This window comes from Pristiophorus japonicus, chromosome 5, assembly GCF_044704955.1.
Source record: "Pristiophorus japonicus isolate sPriJap1 chromosome 5, sPriJap1.hap1, whole genome shotgun sequence".
Lineage (NCBI taxonomy): Eukaryota > Metazoa > Chordata > Chondrichthyes > Pristiophoridae > Pristiophorus > Pristiophorus japonicus.
In genome coordinates this window covers 196,028,466-196,045,223 of record NC_091981.1, presented here as the reverse complement: position 1 = coordinate 196,045,223, position 16,758 = coordinate 196,028,466, and the positions used below count along the sequence as shown (strand labels likewise).

General features: G+C 43.9%; 1 protein-coding gene across 6 annotated transcripts in view; it reads left to right on the top strand.

The window, feature by feature from the left end:
* Positions 1-16,758, top strand: part of LOC139264555 (contactin-associated protein-like 2) — a 2,534,539-nt gene that overhangs the window by 2,301,269 nt on the left and 216,512 nt on the right. The window lies entirely within an intron of this gene.

Sequence of the window (16,758 nt, the reverse complement as noted above, 5' to 3'; positions counted from 1 at the left end):
TGTTTGCAGCTGATTTCACCCAATCCATTGACCAAAATTCAGCAAAAATAAAATCCACAAATCAGAACACCTAAGTGCATTACAGTATTCTCGACCTTAGATTATTTGGAACGTTTCTAATTTTACTGTGCATGACAAGGTCTCACACTATGCATATTGTTATCTGGCTGTAGCAGGCAGCATATAACCTGATAACTGAGCAACGCTGACAGAATCATTTCCTGGGTATATCCCTCCAAGCTGTATTGCTGATGAGTTCTCATATTCTCAGCATACTGCTCCCCAGAATCACCAAGTTACATCCAAAAACATACAAAAATGTTCAATTTGTCATCCTGGTGACATGAACTGGTCAAACTTTACTACTCCCCTGATTGGCTGAAATAATTTACTTTGAAATCTGCTTTAGCCATTTACAGATTCATTTTTAGTCAGGTATTTTTGGTATGGTTAGTAAATTCAGAGGAAGCAGATAAGTTAAAAAAATATACAGGCAGAATAGATAAGAAGTAATAGAAAGTAAAAGATATGAGAGAATATGGAAAAAGTAGGAACAGGGTTTGAGAGGAGAGAAAACGGAAACTAGAGAGAGCAGGATTAATCATTTTATGTATAAATTAAAAAGGCTACTTCTAATAACTTATTAGCATTATTAGTGCAATATTGTTTGTATCCTGTGCTTCATAGTGTGGGAGGTAAATTATTATAAAAGGGTCACATCCGAAATGACATACTTCCTGGGTGTTGCTGCACTGTAAAATTTAAGCAACCTCTTCCTATATTGTTGTAACCATTACAATATTACATGAACTAATTAGATCAGTGCTTTGATACTGTTTCAACATCATGCATAACACTCTATTTCGACATTACATAAAGCTTGTCATATTGTCAGGTCTGGGAACAAAACATGGGCTCAGGCCATCATGCCTCAGAGAAATGAAGTACAAAACTGTGCGGAAATCAAAGTAAACTTGAAGTAAAAGGCAGAGATTTTGAGATGTAATATCCAATTATATTTGATGTCTCCTGGAAGACAGAACATGAAATCCCAGTGTCTTATCCACTAATCAAGTATTGTCAAAAAAAACATTCCTACAAATGTATTCCCCTCACATATTTCATTCCCCACCCCCACATACACATGCATTCAGTGTCAGCTTTCCAACCCTTACAGTTTCCTTCAAACAACCTTTTGTGAACTTCGGCTACATCAGAATTCTGAAAATGAGAGATTACTTGTATGCAAACAAATTGTAGAATCATGAAAGAAAATCAGATTTTAACATATCAGCAAAATCTTTATGAATAAGAGCCTGCCCTGAAAGACTCCCTGCAAGCGAAAAAGAAAGGCACTCTGTACATCTAGCTATTTGAGTTGGTTTGAATTGTCCTTGCTCTTCAGGCTTAGAAAATTATAACTTTACTGTTTGCTGTCTTTGCATTTTTTGAACTGGAATTCTTTGCCAGAGACAGTCTTGAGTTATTCTTTATGTAACACAAGGCAACAATTTTGAGTCTGTAAGTAACTGACAGGAATGTTTTCTCTCCTACCTATCAGTTATGGGAAAACCCATTAAAAGATAGCACTATATATAGAAGAATGGATGACAGAAGTCAATGAATTTGAATTTTAGCCAATCTACAGACAAGTGGTGTAGCCATACGTTTACTTAATTACCCTAAACCAGTGAGAGCCCACGTACACTTTTATGATTCATCTCCCAAACCATCAGTTATTGTAAAGCCCTTTCCATTTCTGTCGAATAGAAGATAGTTTGCCATACAGCCAATTTTACTATATAATCTTATATCAGAATGTGCAAATTTCAGAATTATCAATTGAAAAATAACTGAATATTCAATAATCTCTTATTGTTCTATCTCCTGTCTCCATTTGCTCTTCCTTTTTTGTATCAGTTGGGACACTCTAGGTATGGTTCTGCCCAATCATTGAAAAAGTATTGCTAATGTTGGTTACTTTTATTATCAGGAAGCACAACACTGACATAATCTGTGCACATGGTGCAGCTCAAATTATGCAGCAACAATTTTATGAATAGAGATTAAATTTGTTAAAAATTTCTAAATGTCACTGAATAGAGTATAATGAGGACATCTTCCAGAAAATTGTTCCTGACATGAATGTTGAGGTTCTCTCGGCTGCCATATCTGAAATAATTTCTCCAAAATTTAGCTTTCTCCTTGCCTCTTCCAAAGATGCTCCATTATGGTGGGAAGTAGCATTCCATGTACATCCATGGAATGGTACATCCCACCATAGCGGCCATCTGGTATCGCGCCCCAGTGTAAGCTTGGGCGCTGCATGTTACCAGACTATTTTTCATGGAATGTGTCACAGTAAAACCCAATCCAGTCTTGATGTGACACACACACGCAACACTTTTCAATAAAGCTCACTGAATAGCATTTGGGAGTGGAGACCCTGTTTGGCTATTCCCATCCCTCATCTAGGGTGTTGAGATTAATTGTATTGCCATCTCAGTTAAGATTAACTAAATTAGCACAGACCAGGAATCATGCCTTCCTGATCGGTATAACGCTGTGTTACACTGAATAAATAATTTACTACCTAAGGGATTAGGGTGCTTTCTAAATCCATCTTTTCAAGCTCTACTGTCCTGTAAGAATTTCTTAGTTGAGCATCTCTTGGTCAGATTCCTTTTGTGAACCTATGTTTGGATGTCTGGTTTCAGAGATGAAGGGAATTAGTATTAAGATGCAAATGTTGGCATTTGAAGCTAGCCTTTGCTAAAACCTGCTGCCTGATATTTGGGATATTGATTATCATCATAGGCAGTCCCTCAAAATCGAGGAAGACTTGCTTCCACTCTTAAAAATGAATCCTTAGGTGGCTGAACAGTCCAATACGAGAACCACAGTCCCTGTCACAGGTGGGACAGATTGTCGCTGAGGGAAAGGGTGGGTGGGACTGGTTTGCTGCACATTCTTTCCGCTGCCTACACTTGGTTTCTGCATGCTCTCGGCGATGAGACTCGATATGCTCGACGCCCTCCCGGATGCACTTCCTCCACTTAGGGTGGTTTTTGGCCATGGAATCCCAGATGTCAGTGGGGATATTGCACTTTATCAGGGAGGCTATGAGGGTGTCTTTGTAACGTTTCCTCTGCCCACCTTTGGCTCATTTGCCGTGAAGGAGTTCCGAGTAGAGCGCTTACTTTGGGAATCTCGTGTCTTGCATGCGAACAATGTGGCCTATCCAGCGGAGCTGATCAAGTGTGGTCACTGCTTCAGTGTTGGGGATGTTGGCCTGGTCGAGGACGCGAATGTTGGTGCGTCTGTCCTCCCAGGGGATTTGTAGGATCTTGCGGAGGCATCTTTAGTGGTATTTCTCCAGCGACTTGAGGTGTCTACTGTACATGGTCTATGTCTCTGAGCCATACAGGAGGGGGTGGGTATTACTACAGCACTTTAGACCATGAGCTTGGTGGCAGTTTTGAGGGCCTGGTCTTCAAACACTCTTTTCCTCAGGCAGCCGAAGGCTGCACTGGTGCACTGAAGGCAGTGTTGGATCTCATCATCAATGTCTGCTCTTGTAGATAAGAGGCTTCTGAGGTATGAGAAATGGTCCACGTTGTCCAGGGCTGCGCCGTGGATCTTGATGACTGGGGGGATGTGCTGTGCAGCGAGGACAGGCTGGTGGAGGACTTTTGTCTTACGGATGTTTAGCATAAGGTCCATGCTTTCGTACGCCTCAGTAAATACGTCAACTATGTCCTGGAGTTCAGCCTCTAAGTGCGCAGACACAGGCGTCGTCCGTGTACTGTAGCTCGACGACAGAGGTTGGGGTGATCTTGGACCTGGCCTGAAGACAGCGAAGGTTGAACAGGTTCCCACTGGTTCTGTAGTTTAGTTCCACTCCAGCTGGGAGCTTGTTGACTGTGAGGTGGAGCATGGCAGCGAGGAAGTTTGAGAAGAGGTTTGAGGCGTTGTTTACCCCGGTCCGGACGTGGATTGGGTCTGTAATAGATCCATTGGTAAGGATCACGGCCTGCATGTCGTCATGGAGCAGGCGGAGGATGGTAATGAACTTTTAGGGGCATTCGAAACGGAGGCGGACGCTCCATAGACCCTCGGGGTTGACAGTGTCATAGACCTTAGTAAGGTCGAAGAAGGCCATGTATAAGGGCTGGTGCTGTTCCCTGCATTTTTCCTGCAGCTGTCACGCTGCAAAAATCATGTCCGTTGTGCCCCGTAGGAGACGAAATCCGCACTGTGACTCCGGGAGGAGCCCTTCAGCTACAGGGAGAAGACGGTTGAGGAAGACTTTAGCGACGACTTTCCCAGTGGCTGATAACGGAGATTTCTTTGCAATTGTTGCAGTCGGACTTGTCCCCTTTTTTAAAGATGGTCACCATCACTGCATCTCTGAGATCTCCCGGCATGCTCTCCTCCCTCCAGATGAGAGAGATGAGGTCATGTATTCGCGCCAGTAGTGCCTCTCCACCGTGCTTCAGTGCCTCAGCAGGGATTCCATCCACTCTGGTAGCAATGTTGTTCTTAAGCTGTCTTATGGCTTTTTCTACCTCATGCAGTGTTGGAGGTGGTGGTGGGTAGCATGCTGCGGGATGGAGTCGAGAACACTCGAGTCAAAGGCAGAGTCTCGATTGAGGAGATCTTCGAAGTGTTCCTTCCAGCGGGCCCTGACTGCCTCGGTGTCCTTGATGAGTATTTCCCCGTTCTTGGCCAGCAGTGGGGTGAGGCCTTGGGTGTTTGGACCATAGGTGGTCTTGACTGCGATGAAGAATCCTCGCACATCATGGCTGTCGGCCAGCTGCTCTATCTCTTGTGTTTTCTCTATCCACCACATGTTATTTAGGTCCTGGGTTTTAGGGAAATAGATAATGCCATGTTAGACAGGTGGTTAATTTCGGGTTGCACTGATGTGATGAGAAGGTAATGTGTCATGTATGTACATTCTGTTTGTAGCCACCAGATGGCATCATTGTTGGAGGCCACTGAGCAGCACGCACATGGTGCTGCTCAGGTATATAAGGCCAGCCATTTTGAGAGTCAGGTACTTTGGGCCTAAATAAAGCAGAGCCAAGGTTGTAGCTTGCTTCGTTAAACAGTACTCAGTTTGAACCTTTATTGCATACATAACAGAATGAGATGCTTGTTTCTCTGTTGGTTGAAAGTGAAGGAAGTTTTGAGCAGTTCCCAGAGTCCACAACATTAAACTTGTCAGCAGCAGATTGATGAGGCCCAAACTGTGTGGTGTGTACCCAAACATGCTTTTAACCACAGGCTTTCAAGAAATTACCTTCAAAAGAACATTGAAATATTTAGGATTAGGAAAAGACTATAAGGCCTAAAAGCCTAGTAATTTTCATAGATCCACCTCACATACTCACCTCCTCACTATATTCCCACATATGCAAACTAGAAAACTAGTCAAAAGCTGATCAACAGTTTCAAAAAAACTGACAACACTAAACCAGCCTAATGACATGTAGTTATATTGAATACCTATTGGTACACGGGCTAGTTATAACCTAATTTGCAGGTATACTCAACATTCCATCACTTGTGTAGCGAAGATTGTGGCAAAAAGTACAGGGATTATACTCCATTTATTGTGGAGAAATTGTGCCACTGTTGCTAAATCTGTTAAATTATTTTAAAATTGTTTTGATGATTGTCACAGGCTCCTCATTCCTCCCATTAATGCTAGCAATCTTCTTGCTCCCACCCCCCTGCCGCTCCACTCCCAATTTATTCCAGTATACTTCTTCACTCCCAATTTCCATTGGTAATCATTTCAACTCTTACCATCTCCCATTCACGCTGACACTCATTTACCCTTCACTCCCTTATACTGGCACTCTTCTCCTTTTCCAGTTGCCACAGGCACTATTCTCCAACTTCCTCCCAGTTCATACTGGCACACTTATGCCCTCTCTTCCACCCCATAGTTTCTTCGTACAATTTCTGCTGGAACTCTTCCCCTCCTCCTCCTTCCCCCTCTTTCTACTTCATGCTAATATTCTCTTACCTCCCCCCCGCCCCACCCCACACCCACCCCACCACCATCTCTCGTTCACACTGGGATTCTTATTCTCCCTGCCTCCTCTTCTATCCCTCTCTTTAAGTCACACTGGCACTCTTTTACCAGTCACTCCATGCTCCTACCTAATGCTGCTGTTGCTTCAGGGATCAAATATTACTGCATTGTGTGGCCGGGAATTCCCAATCTCACAAACTTATTGCAAAAGGACTTCCCGCACCGACCAACTCAGGCTCAGGTGTCAATGAAATTTATTTATAAAGACAGACAGGCCTCTTTCATTCAACATTGTTTCCAGTGAGCATCTTTGTTTCCTTTCGCGGGTAGCATCATCTGATATTTATGCAAAGCAGCAGAAGCATAAGGAGGGAGCCAAGATTGCAGCAGCAGCATTTCAACTGAGCTCCAGTGACCCTTTGGGTGACTTTGAAGTGCAGTTTGAATGCTCACTGATTCTCATCTGCAAATACTGAAATGCAAATGCAAACCTGTATGGACAACTGAATAGAGCACTGAAGACAATATTAGTGAAGAATTGGATATGAATGTGGTGCTGTATGGTCCTGAAACATGGACACTGAAGAAAGAGGAGGTCAGGCTTCTAGAGAACTTTGAGATGTGGGTTTGGAGAGGCATAGAAAAAGTAAAGGGGGAGAAATTCAGTATCGTTTGGGGCGTTAACGTTTGAAAGCTGGGAAACTTAACACCAGGCACTAATGATTCCCAACTTTTTCTAAATTCGGCGTTTGCACTCCAGGAAGGAAGTGAAGTGCTAAATCAGCACTCCACTTCCTTCCTGGAGCGCTAAAGGATGGAGGCGGGGCAGTAGTGGTGCAGCACTGCACAATGATCCGAAGCTCCTTCCCTCCCTTAAAGGGAAGGGCCATCGCTGCATTGGGACCAGTGAGTGCCGGGCTGATCGATCACTGCCCAGGAGCAATTGAAAAAAAAATCACTTTATGCGTTGTTAAAATTTTTCTCCTACCTGCGCCAACCTTTCCTTTTACTTGCACTTCCGAAGCTCCCGGCCTCCCAGCGACGCCTCCTGCAGCTTTCAGTATTTTCGCCCGGTGATACTGCAGGGGGCGGAACCGAAGTTCGGGTCCGAGACGCAAACTGGGGCGATGCGCACAGCAATGACGTCACAATCTCCGGGGGGCAGGACATTGTGGCGCAAAGTGTTACCGCCGCCGCAAACCTTTCTGCCAAGTTAGCAGGAGTCGTTCATCTCGCCGCGCCCAGTCAGTAAGTTGTTAGTGCCACGTTATTGCTCCTGGAGGCGATAATGGGAGGCGCTAAGGAGGCCAATTTCTAGGCCTTTAAGAAAAGTAATGAGTAGCTATTACAAGAATGATACAAGAAGAATGTAGTTGGACTGATGAGAAAAAAGGCAAATGAGTTGGATTGGGCATGTGCTGAGCGGGAATGGGATGTTGAAAGAGGAGATAGAAGGATGGATGGAAGGAAAAAGAACAAGAGAGTGGAATAAATGGATGCTTCTGGGCCACCTCGAGAATGGGAGATAGTATGGCGAATTTAAGAGGAATGCACAAGACAGACTGATTTGGAGAAGGGATAATTAAGCCAAAACCTGCCTTAGGCAGACCACTGATGGTGGTGATAACCAATATATAGCCCTTAATTCCTTTTCTCTTCAGAAACCCAATCGGCTCTTTTCCTTTTAAACTTACGGGTTTCAGAAGGGGGGGTTAAACTAGAGAAGAGTTCATTCAGGCGCAATGTATGTGTATGGTTTGTTGGAAGAAGCAAATAAGATGTGCTGAAAGGCCTTTTCTCCTATACATTTGTAGAATCTTCGACCACATTTATAGAAGATTTGTTGAGAACTAAAACTTTAGTGAATGGATACTACACTAAGCACTAACTGGAGAATCAACACTCACTCGCTCACTCATAGGCAGCCCCTCGAATCGAGGATGACTTGCTTCCACGTCAAAAAGTTCACAGGTGTTTCAATGATGGACCTAAAATTCCAAGTCCGAACTAAATCTTGAAGGGTGGAAGATGCCTGTGCTTGGATTTTTTTTTTAACATGTGGTGACCGTTGCACACCAGCCACCACACAGGCCTGACAGAGCTAGATCTTAGTCCAGTAGCAAGGATTAACCAAGACAACTGGAGACCAGCTCTGCTGCACAGACCAAGGGCGCACACACATCGCAGTGTGGGCTGGCCCGTACTGCCCCTGGGCCCTCGCCTCGTCTGGGCCCCGAACCCACGCCTTTTCTGGGCCCTGATCACGTCCATCTACAATCTCTCGCCGTTCCTTCGCTGTGTAGGTTCACAATTGGTTAGCCATTATTTAGTCTCACCTATTTGTTGATCCCCTGAGACAGAAGCAGAAGGCAGTTTTGTTTACAAGCAGAGTAGTAATAAGCTATTGACCAATCTGTCACTCCAGGAAAGTGCTGTACAGTCTTTAAATAGCCTCGGGGTTCTTCAGCTGCGAATGTTCTGATTCTCTTAAGAAACAAAGGAACTGTAGTGAGGAGAGACTTAGCAAATAGCAACTATTTCACTGTTTGATTTGCTTTTCAGCTTTTAAAAGTGTGAGAGAAGTAATTATAATACATGTGGGAATTGACTTACTGGGCCTATGGCTATTGGACTGCCGAGGCACAGCAAATACTGGAACATCGGGATGAAAAGAGCATAAGCCTGTAAGGGAGCCCACAGGATTGCTGTCCATGGAAGTTAATGAATGGATAATCAGGTTACATAGAATGACATAGAATGTACAGCACAGAAATAGGCCATTCAGCCCAACTGGTCTGTGCCAATGTTTATGCTCCACACGAGCCTCCCCCCACTCCTCTTCATCTAACCATATCTGCATATCCTTCTATTCCTTTCTTCCTCCTGTTATTATCTAGCTTCCCCTGAAATGTATCAATGCAGGTGAGCTCCATTAAAGGCATGTGCTGTTCATCACTCTTTGCTACTCCCAGAAGATCGGATAGCCTCAGGAACAGGAACAGGAACAGGAAAATCTATCGCAATATTTCAACTGCAAAAATGTAATCTGGCTTCCTTCTGATTCTTGCAAAATAATGAATGGATTTGTTTTTAATTCAGTACTTGTTAGATATTGAACCAAACCTGTGAATTTGGATTAAAAAGTCATAAAAGACCATGGGGGCTTTTCATTGGTAAGACCCCAATCCATAACAACATTAGCTAAGTGATGGATACACAGGAGATACAGCAGCTGGCCGACAGCCATGATGTGCGAGGATTCTTCACCGCAGTCAAGGCCATATACAGACCAAACTCCCAAGGCCCCACCCCACTCCTGGCCAAGAACAGGGAAACACTCATCAAGGACACCGAGGCAGTCAGGGCCCGCTGGAAGGAACACTTCTAAGATCTCCTCAATCGAGACTCTGCCTTTGACTCGCGTGTTGTCGACTCCATTCCGCAGCATGCTACCCACCACCACCTCAGTGAGACCCCAACACTGCATGAGGTAGAAAAGGCCATAAGACAGCTTAAAAAACAACAAGGCTACTAGAGCGGGTGGAATCTCTGCTGAGGCACTGAAGTATGGTGGAGAGGCACTACTGGCTCGAATACACAGCCTCATCTCTCTATCTAGAGGGAGGAGAACATGCCGGGAGATCTTAGAGATGCAGTGATCGTGACCATCTTTAAAAAAGGGGACGTCTGACTGCGACAGCTACAGAGGAATCTCCCTGCTATCAGCCACTGGGAAAGTCGTCGTTAGAGTCATCCTCAATTGTCTTCTCCCCGTGGCCGAGGAGCTCCTCCCAGAGTCGCAGTGCAGATTTCGTCCCCTCCGGGGCACAACGGACACGTTTTTTGCAACACGACAGCTGCAGGATAAATGCAGGGAACAGCGCCAGCTCTTATACATGGCCTTCTTCGACCTTACAAAGGCCTTTGACACTGTCAACTGCAAGGGTCTATGGAGCGTCCTCTTCCGTTTCGGATGCCCCCAAAAGTACGTCACCATCCTCCGCCTGCTCCACGACGACATGCAGGCCGTGATCCTTACCAACGGATCCATCACAGACATAATTCATGTCTGGACCGGGGTCAAGCAGGGCTGCGTCATTGCCCCAATCCTCTTCTCAATCTTCCTTGCTGCCATGCTCCCCCTCACAGTCGACAAGCTCCCCGCTGAAGTGGAGCTAAACTACAGAACCAGTGAGAAGCTGTTCAATCTACGCCGCCTCCAGGCCAGGTCCAAGACCACTGCAACCTCTGTCGTCGAGCTACAGTATGCGGATGATGCCTGTGTCTATGCACACACAGAGGCTGAACTCCAGGACACAGTCGACGTATTTACCGAGGCATATGAAAGCATGGGCCTTACGCTAAACATTAGTAAGACAAAGGTCCTACACCAGCCTGTCCTCGCTGCACTGCACTGCCCCCCAGACATCAAGATCCATGGCGTGGCCCTGGACACCGTGGACCATTTCCCCTATCTCAGGAGCCTCCTATCAGCAAGAGCAGGCATTGATGACGAGATCCAACACCGCTTCCAGCGCGCCAGTGCAGCCTTCGGCCGCCTGAGGAAAAGAGTGTTTGAAGATCAATCCCTCAAAACTGTCACCAAGCTCATGGTCTACAGGGCCGTAGTAATACCTGCCTCTCCTGTATGGCTCAGAGACGTGGACCATATACAGTAGACACCTCAAGTCGCTGGAGAAATACCACCAGCGATGTCTCCGCAAGATCCTGCAAATCCCCTGGGAGGACAGACGCACAAACATTAGCGTCCTCGTCCAGGCCAACATCCCCAGCATTGAAGCAATGACCACACTTGATCAGCTCCGCTGGGCAGGCCACATAGTTCACATGCCAGACACGAGACTCCCAAAGCAAGCGCTGTACTCAGAACTCGTCCACGGCAAACGAGCCAAAGGTGGGCGGATGAAACATTACAAGGACACCCTCAAAGCCTCCCTGATAAAGTGCGTCATCCCCACTGACACCTGGGAGTCCTTGGCCATAGACCGCCCTAAGTGGAGGAAGTGCATTCGGGAGGGCGCAGAGCTCCTCGAGTATCGTCGCCGAGAGCATGCAGAAATCAAGCGCAGGCAGCGGAAGGAGCGTGCGGTAAACCAGGCTCCCTGCCCACCCTGTCCCACCTGTGACAGAGTCTGTGGCTCTCGTATTGGACTGTACAGCCACCTAAGAACTCATGCTAAGCGTGGAAGCAAGTCTTCCTCGATCCCGAGGGACTGCCTATGATGACAATATTCAGTTATTCAATGCAATTTGTTAGGAATTGGAGTACAAACAAATACATGCAGTTATTATAAAATTATATAATAATATGGCCTATTACAGATAAGTAGCCACAACACTGCATAAATCTAAAATATTAGTGGATTTCCACGGCATTGCCCAAGGAAGGTGAAGACAAAATGAATTTCCCTCCATGCATTAGGTATGTTAAAAGTACAGGTATGGGGATCTGCAGTTTCTGGAGCTTATGAATCGCCATCTAGTGGCAGAAATGTGCACATGCAGGTGTCACACTGGCGACACACAGCAATTTTTACATAGCAGATTATAAGCATGTATTTAAAATGTGTATCAGCAACAAGAATCCTTTTAATGAAAAAAGTTCAGTAATTATAATTAACATTATTATCTTTTGATTATTTAATCTTTTTATAGTTTGAACATTGATTACTGAGAACATTATTAGAGGAACTGGTTTGGAGGAATTACTGAGTTCAACAGTGAGACGGAGCTAAATTAACATGCTGAAGCTTCCTGGATTAATGTCTGTAACTCTTGTAATATTGATTTAACTCAAGTAATTTTTATATTAGCAAACAGGAGTTGAATGAATACATGATATGGCTCTGATTTTGCCACTAGAAAATGCACAAGTAAAAAAAAACACCTCAATAGAAATATGGTTTCTCAAAGTTAGAGACATCAGACTTTCTTTTACAGCTGCTATAAATAACAGAATGACAGAAATGAACATAGTGATAGCCAAAATATGACCATTCCCAACCCAATGCCTCTCAGTTCTTCAGTTGTTTTATCGCTGTTTAACACTGCAGTACCTCCTTCATAACTATGGAAAGGCATTGGAAACAGGACATAGGTTATAAGAACATAAGAACATAAGTAATAGGAGCAGGAGTAGGCCATACGGCCCCTTGAGCCTGCTCCGTCATTTAATACGATCATGGCTGATCCAATCATGGACTCAGGTTCACTTCCTTGCCTGCTCTCCATAACTCCTTATTCCCTTATCGTTTGAGAAACTGTCTATTTCTGTCTTAAATTTATTCAATGTCCCAGCTTCCACAGCTCTCTGAGGCAGCGAATTCCACAGATCCACAACCCTCTCAGAGAAGAAATTTCTCCTCATCTCAGTTTTAAATGGGCGGCCCCTTATTCTAAGATTATGCCTTCTGGTTCTAGTCTCCCCTATCAGTGGAAACATCCTCTCTGTATCCACCTTGTCAAGCTCCCTCATAATCTTATACATTTCGATAAGATCACCTCTCATTCTTCTGAATTCCAATGAGTAGAAACCCAACCTACTCAACCTTTCCTCATAAGTCAACTGTCTCATCTCTGGAATCAACCTTGTGAACCTTCTCTGAACTGCCTCCAAAGCAAGTATATCGTTTCGTAAATATGGAAACCAAACCTGCACTCAGTATTCCAGGTGTGGCCTCACCAATACCCTGTACAACTGTAACAAGACTTCTCTGCTTTTATACTCCATCCCCTTTGCAATCAAGGTCAAGATTCCATTGGCCTTCCTGATCACTTGCTGTACCTGCAAACTAACCTTTTGTGTTTCATGCACAAGTACCCCCAGGTCCCGCTATACTGCAGCACTTTGCAATCTTTCTCCATTTAAATAATAACTTGCTCTTTGATTTTTTTCTGCCAAAGTGCATGACCTCACACTTTCCAACATTATACTCCATCTGCCAAATTTTTGCCCACTCACTTAGCCTGTCTATGTCCTTTTGCAGATTTTGTGTGTCCTCCTCACACATTGCTATATAGGATATGGGCAGTTATGTAAGCAGGACATGATTTATATAAGATATAAGCAGTTATATGAATGCAAAATGATTAGGATGAATGATAGAATCTGCTGTCCAACAAATAAATGTGCCCCACACCATCAGCAGCAAACAAAAATAATGTGCAAATTCCACTTACAAAGCCAAGTTTAATCATGTTTAATGAGGAATCTGCAGAATTTACATAAATTTACTCATGCTCATTAATAAGCTCTTAATTCTTTGAACATTTCCTCAAGTAAGTATCTTATATATTTTTATACAAAAAATAATAATTAAAATGTTTTTAATTCATTCAAAGAATACCATGATCTAATTGCAGCCTGTTTATACTGCTTCCCTTTCATGAAAGTAAGCTCTCTGCAGGTTTCATCAGGTCGGTTTGCACCACAGACACAGCAAGGCATCATTATCTCAGTGACAACCAGACTGCTTGGATTGTTATGAAACAGGACAAAGGGCAGTACTGCTTCCTGCTGGTAAACTTGGAATTCTCTGAGGAGTATAATTCCCTTATTATACCGCTTGGAGATACAATGGTATCTAAGTTGAATTCAAAGTCCAAAATATAAAAATGGTGGGAAGCAGCAGCAGCTAGCTAGTAGTTATAGCACAGCAGAAAATCTTTGCTGCGAGATGTTATACTGACCTCTTGACGTCCTAAGTCTAACTCACTCATTGCTATTCCCCATAGGCCCATGGTATTTGCTGCCTCTTTAACGCAACCATACTGTGAGCGGTTTCACAAAACAAAAGTTGAAAAAAATAAGATGGACCATGATAGTCCAACTGTCCTTGTCTTCCTGAAGCCATATTTCCCTCCCATACAGCAACTTTTATTATCTTAACTACTTAACCAGTGGGTTATCTGTTTAGCAACATAGAAATATAAACACAAACTGAAGTGCAATGAAATTTTTGCAACAAATGTCATGTCACAAAGGATATCAAGACCTTGGAGAGGACGTAGAGGAGATTTACTGGAATGGTATCAGGGATGAGGGACTTCAGTTATGTGGATTGACTAGAGAAGCTGGGTTGTTCTCTCGAGCAGAGATTGTTAAAGGGAGAATTAATAGAGCTGTTCAAAATTATGAGGTGTTTTGAAAGAGTAGATAGGGAGAAATTGTTTTTACTGGCAGCAGGGTCGATAATTAGAGGGCACATATCTAAGAATTGGAAAAAGAACTGGTGTTAGAAATAACCTCTTCACGGCTATCTCTGGTCACTTTAAATAATCAGGTTCGAGTGCAAACCAATATGGTGGGTATATTGTGTTTAATCAGAGTTTAAGATGGAATATACCACATTAATTATACAGCAAAAACATACAACCGTAACAATAGTTGATAGCGATTCGATCGGACAGACAGTTGACACACGTGAGCAATTCTTTCCTTCCTTTCGTCTAGGGCTTCCTTCACTCTCTATTCCTCTCTCTCTCTCTCTCTCTCTCTCTCTCTCTCTCTCTCTCTCTCTCTCTCTCTCTCCCATCTGTGAGTACAAGCTTCCGAGAGGTCACTTTTAACATTTTTAGGGGTGGGCCTGAACCGGAATATTGACACGACGTTTTGACCTATAGAGGTTCCCTAAAATCTTAAAATCCAAAAGGCTTCTAGTTCTTTGTCTCGATTCTCGAAACAAAGCCCACCCTAAAGATGTCTTCTGATTTTCTTGGCCACATGTCTTTGTTTATACTGTCCCAGAGTTTGGTCCTGTGGAAATCCTTTAATCTCTCTCTGTCCCTATTCTCTCAGGTACAATCAATAAAAAGCTTTAGTCCTCTACCCTTTGAACTACGAGGCCAAACCAGAAAACTGCTTGCTCAGCGTCGTAATCTTCTTTATGATGTAGCAACATTTTTACGTTAACTCTCACAACTTCCATCCATTCTAAGTCTTTCTGCAACGAATTGTCTTAAAGATACATAAGCAAAATTAAGCTTTAACTTGAAAACCACAGATAATGGTTGTCATAGTACAGAATGCTACAACATCTCAGCAGGGTACCGAGACATTAGCATTTCTAAGCATTCTGAGTAGACACTTCATCTCCAGTTCTAAACAACAACTTAAAACATAGCATTCGTATCAGTTTTATATATTCATATCAGTTTTATACATTTTTAGGCATCTTTAGTTTCTAACACCGGGGGACAAATGAGAATTTATTTTACGCATTATCTGAAAGGGTAGTGGAAGTAGGTGCAAAAGTAACTTTCAAAAGGGAATTGGATATATTCCTGAAAAGCAAATATATTCCAGGCTATGGGGGAAAAGCATGGAAGCCAGACTAATAGGAGAGCTGGCACTTTTACACTGGGCCAAATTACCACCTCCTGTGGTGTATGATTCAGGGCTAAATTTTCGCTGACTTTGCGACCAGGTTTTCGCCGCGATTTGACCGTGCGCGGTGAAAACCCGGTTGGCAGGATCTTCAGGCACCTTTTTGCAGCGGTGCTTCCACGTACCACTGGGGAGGGGTGCACCCACATGAAATGACGTGCAACTCCATGGATTGCGTTACCATTGTACTTTCGGTTCTCTCCACCACACCCAGAATACCGACAAGTCAAACCTGTCGCTGCAGCCCTGCCCACAGGGGTAAGTATGAAGACCTGCAAAAAAGTTAAAGTTTTTATTTTTTAATTATTTTTCAGCGATTTAGTAGGTAAGGGTTTTGTGAATGTTTTGTTTCCCCCCTCCCAAGGCCTCTCTCACTGCACTACCAGCCTCGGACTAAAGTTGCCGAAACTGGCGATTTGCGCCGCGAATCCTCATGCAACACTGATTTTACGGATGCGCGTAAAGGCCGAAATGTAGGCCTAAAAACGGTAGCACAGCGAAAACAGTAATTTGGCATAAAACTACCATTTTCGCCGACAACCGAAAATCTAGCCCAATGACTATGAAATCCATTTGCCTGTTTAGAAACATAGAAACATAGAAAATAGGTGCAGGAGTAGGCCATTCGACCCTTCGAGCCTGCACCACCATTCAATAAGATCATGGCTGATCATTTACCTCAGGACCCCTTTCCTACTTTCTCTCCATACCCCTTGATCCCTTTAGCCGTAAGGGCCATATCTAACTCCCTCTTGAATATATCCAATGAACTGGCATCAGCAACTCTCTGCGGTAGGGAATTCCACGGGTTAACAACTCTCTGAGTTAAGAAGTTTCTCCTCATCTCAGTCCTAAATGGCTTACCCCTTATACTTAGACTATGTCCCCTGGTTCTGGACTTCCCTAACATCGGGAACATTCTTCCCACATCTAACCTGTCTAAACCCGTCAGAATTTTACATGTTTCTATGAGATCCCCTCTCATCCTTCTAAATTCCAATGAATACAGGCCCAGTCGATCCACTCTCTCCTCATATGTCAGTCCTGCCATCCCGGGAATCAGTCTGGTGAACCTTCGCTGCACTCCCTCAATAGCAAGAATGTCCTTCCTCAGATTAGGAGACCAAAACTGAACACAATATTCAAGGTGAGGCCTCACCAAGGCCCTGTACAACTGCAGTAAGACCTCCCTGCTCCTATACTCAAATCCCCTAGCTATGAAGGTCAACATACCATTTGCCTTCTTCACCGCCTGCTGAACCTGCATGCCAACTTTCAATGACTGATGTACCATGTACAATTTACA